Genomic DNA, 5136 nt, shown 5'->3' on the forward strand with positions numbered 1-5136 from the left:
AGGATTTATATCTTTATATGAGCCTTCGTGGTATAGCGATTTTAATGGTTGATGATCCGTTTTACTAAACCAAATTGGACGCCTATATAGTAAGGTCGAAGCAGTTTGTGGCTCAAACGATTGCTAACAACTCCTTTTCTGTTGTAGAATATCTACGTTCAGTCGTTGAGTGTTCTACTCGCATAACATACAGGATGTCCATTTTGTTGTACGGCACCGATTGCGAAATTGCTTGCATCAGTAGTTAATGTAAATTTCTTTTGAAATCTGGATAAACTTAGTACTGGAGCTTCTGTCATTATTTGTTTTAATTTTTGAAATGAGTTTATATATGTAGAGTCGTTAATATTAATTTTAACATTTTTCTTTAGAAAATGTGTCATAGGTTGTGCTATTTTCGCGTAGTCTTTTATAAATTTCCGATAGTATCCCGTAGCTCCTAGAAAAAACTTTATTTCTTTTGTTGTTTTTGGTAATTTTAGATCTTGTATTTTATTTATTTTCTCAAAATTCGGTTTAACTCCTTCAGGTGTTAAAACGTGGCATAGAAATTGTGTTTCTTGGCACAAAAATTGCACTTGTCAAATTGTACCTTAAGGTTATGCTTCTTTAGTGCATTGAAAATTTTTGTTAGGCTTTGTATATGCTCTTCTAATGTTGTACTGAAAACGAGAATGTCATCCATGTATACTACACATATTTTATTTATGTATTCTCTAAGAACACAATTCATCAGCCTTTGGAAGGTTGATGGGGCGTTTTTGAGACCGAATGGCATTCTAACGTATTCGTAATGACCAAAAGGGGTGGAAAACGCGGTTTTCTTTCTATCTTCCTCTTTTACTAAGATTTGGTGGAATCCTTTTGCGAGATCGAGTGTCGTAAAGTATACAGCTCTTCCTAATTTATCTAATATATTATCAATGTTTGGGATTGGGAATTTGTCATCGATTGTGATATCATTTAGTTTTCTGTAGTCTATCACGATCCGCCATTTCTTTGTTTGGGAGTTATCTGATTTTCTGACTATCCATAAAGGACTATTGTAAGGGGAATTACTATTTCTTATGATTCCTTGTTTTAACATTTCTTTAATTTGTTTAGTTATCTCTTCTTCGTGTATCTGTGGGTATCTGTAAATTTTCGAATATACTGGAGTGTCTATCGTGGTCACTATCTCGTGTTCAATAGCTGATGTACTAGTAAGGTCATCTCCTTCTTTATAAAATAGGTTCTTGTAATTTTTTATTAACTTGCTAACTAAAAATTTCTTCTTCTTTGTTTAGATTTGTTGTAAATTGCTCAATTTGTAAGTCCATATTTTCCGTACTTTCTAATTGATAAATTTCATTAAAATTATATGGGCAAAATTCATAAATTTATCACTTCGTTATTAATTGTTAAGGTATCGTTTCTCATATCAATAACTGCTTGTAATGGTTTTAGTATGTTTTGCCCAAGGATTGCATCGAATCCTTTATTATGTAAATCAGTTAATTTCCATGACATATTTGCGTCAAAATTAAATTCGAGGGGTAAACTTGTTATTATTTCCCATTTGATTAGTGCTTCACTATTAAATGACCGGATTTTTATTGAGTTATTTAATAGTATTCTGTTATACTTGATTAATTTTCTATTGTCGATAAGGGACGTAGTAGAGCCTGAGTCGATTAGGCATGTAATCTTTCCATTTTTTATTGTTAATTCTACTAACGGAAGGTAGTTTTGGTGTGGTCCAAGGGAAAATTTACTTCTTGGTTTATATGGTCTACTTCCATTGGAATTTCATTCCTATAGTTGGTACTTCTTTCACCGTTATAATTTTTATGGTTTTGGTAAGTCCGTCTGAATGAGCTTGCTGTGTTATTACTTTGGTTTTGATTATTGAAACGATTACTGTTTAATCGTGTTTGTTCTGTATTTCCTTGTCTAGGATTCGTCCTTGTTCTTTCGTTGTTGAATTTATTATTAGAATTGTTAAAATTATAAAACCTATTATTTGTTTGGTTATGATCCCCAGGTCTTTGATTGTTTATTTTATTTGATTGCCATTGTGATAGTTAAATGTGTATAATTTTGTTTTTTTTTTTTTCGAGAAGTTAGTTCTTTTATATTTATAAAATGATGTAACACTGTTTGAACCCGCAAGCAATAGTAAGTTTCTTATAAATGATTCTATGACTTTTGGCAGTTAGATTTCGTAATATGTCAGAAGTTCACTCTAAAATATTTCTTTATGTAACTTTTATTATAAGAATTTCAATTGTAAAATTATATTTATATTAAGTCTTGTCGTTTCAGTGGCCTTTAAATCATTTGACGTTTTTACTTTTCACTTTAATAAGTACGTTTAAGCGGTTTACATGTTGTGTCAGGCTCTTTTTCTTTGTCTAAGGGCAAAGTTCCGTCGACTGCGCCAGTTGTAGTTATTGAACCCGAATTCAATACTAAATTTTTAAATTCTTGTTAAACTTACAGTGGCTCACAGCTTATTTCGTGTAAGCAACATTTTTGATAATACTGATATGGAATTAATCTTTTTTGCTCTGAACTAAATGAACGAATGATGCAATTATATTGATAATTTAGTTCTAAATACAAAACATGTAAACAAATTTAAAAAGTATTCAAATTCAATATTTTATTAAACAAAAACCAAAAACACTCATAATTCATGGGTCACAGCTTATTTCGTGTGGTACAAAAATGCTTAATAAAAAGTTATAAAAAGTAAACAAAAATAAAATTTCAATATTTTGTGGAAAAGCCTTTTTGCTCGATTACAGCTTTCATGCGGTTTTGCATTGATTCCACCAATTTTTTTGTATAATCTGGCGATATTTTACCCCACTCTTCCTTCAAAGCCGCTTTTAGATTTTGGACGCTAGAAATGTGGTGTTTTCTAATATTAATTTCCAGAATGTGCCATACATTTTCAATGACGTTCAAATCTGGTGACTGTGCAGGTGTTTGGACGAGGTGTGGACAATTCCAAATGAGCCAAGTTTGTACAAGACCAGATTTATGTTTAGGGTCGTTGTCCTGGTAGAAGCGAAAAGTGTCACGTATACCCAGGTCTTCTGCACTTTGAAGCAAATTTTTTTTTCAGTAAGTCTAGGTACACTTCTTTATTCATAGTGGAGTCTATAAACTCCAATCGACCAACGCCTGCAGATGACATACACCCCCAAACCATTACATGACCGCCACCATGTTTTACTGTTGCGCGTAAATTTTTTGTTTGGAGCTCAGTATTTGGTTGCCGCCATACGTATGCTTTACCATCTGACGCAAAAAGATTAAACTTGCTCTCATCGGCGAAAATAACCGTATTCCAAAAAGCATTGTCCTTATTTAAATGGTCTTTTGCGAACTGTAAACGGGCTTTTTTATTTTTCTTATTTATAAAAGGCTTATTCCGTGCTGTTCGCCCATGAAAATTGGAATCCCTTAATATTCTGCGCACAGTTTCTGGATGACATTTTTTGCCGAGAAACATTTCAACATCTTTGGTCAGCGCTGGAGCACTTAACATTGGTTCTTTTTAATCTTTTTAAAATCCACCTCTCATCCGTTTCATTAAAAATTTTATTAGGAGCCTTTCGACCCTTGTTATGCACGCGATTTTCACGAACAAAGCGCTGAATTATATATTGAACTGTAGATGAACTTAAATCAACCATTTCAGCAATTTGTTTTTGCGTTTTTCCACTTTGAAAATGCTTAATAACTAATTCGCGTTTTTCAATTGAAGTGCGTGGACCCATGTTGATATACCGCGTAATTGCAACTGATCTGAATTGTTTTTAGAACATAAACTGCTTCTTAAGTATTCACAGTTCACTCTTTGATTTACCGTTAGTTTTCTGCATCCGTTATTTGCATGTATCACATGAACGAAAATCAACACACGAAATAAGCTGTGACCCATGAATTATGAGTGTTTTTGGTTTTTGTTTAATAAAATATTGAATTTGAATACTTTTGTAAATTTGTTTACATGTTTTGTATTTAAAACTAAATTACCAATATAATTGCATCATTCGTTCATTTAGTTCAGAGCAAAAAATATTAATTTCATATCGGTATTATCAAAATTGTTGCTTACACGAAATAAGCTGTGAGCCACTGTAAGTTTAAATCGTTGACCGGTAAATATTGAACGTGAAAAACACGACTTGTCGGATTAACCGTCAGAATTCTTCTGTTCATTTATTTCCAATATTTTCTTAAGCTAAGTTTTATTTTCTGATACAAAATACATTATTTCTTTTCTTATTATTATTTTGGCGCAACCACTTGTAGTTGCGACAATATTTGTCAAGTGGCCTACTTCTCACATTACATCAATTGCATTCCCTCAAATATTTATGTTGCACTATTTATTGTGAAGTTAATTGCTATCGCAATATTCGTTTGAACATATTAAATGTGCAGCGGAAATGCAATGTGGTAACAAAAAAGGGAAAATATTTAAGTAGACCAGTTAATTCTAAGTGTTTTGGGGTAGGTTGTTAACGTTGACGTCGGCATTATTTCTTTGTTGCAGTTCTTATGAATTGCAGTTGCATTCATATCGGTCATGCCGATAGTGGTTGGCATCGACGTCGACGTAACTCGGGAGCAAAACCAACTGCGCACCTAAACATCTGGACATCTCAGAGACCTGCACACTACCAACAAAGGAGACGAGCACAGGAAAACAAAATAATAACAGCTGACCGCCTTTAGGAGGGAAGGCCACGGACAACAGAACGAAAAAACATAGTGCATACACTTATACCCCCCACAGAAAACACAAAAAAAGACCCTTGAAGCGCGTCAAATTAAGTGTATCTTTTTCATTTTCATTATATATATATATGTATGTTTGTACTGGCAAAACCTGAAAAAATCCGTTTAAACAGGTTTAAAAACGGATGCCAATAATACAAAAAAAATATATATATATCGGTATTATACTTCCCCAGCCCTATAACGGAGCAAACGGAAAAACCGATATACAAAAAATTAAAAACATTAAAACATATGTAATATCACTTTACTAATATTATTGCTGCCTTTTCATGCGATTATACATTTGTGTACATATACACACATACAACACTACAAATATACAAATTCAAGTATCTA

Source organism: Bactrocera tryoni, unplaced genomic scaffold (assembly GCF_016617805.1).
Source record: "Bactrocera tryoni isolate S06 unplaced genomic scaffold, CSIRO_BtryS06_freeze2 scaffold_11, whole genome shotgun sequence".
NCBI lineage: Eukaryota > Metazoa > Arthropoda > Insecta > Diptera > Tephritidae > Bactrocera > Bactrocera tryoni.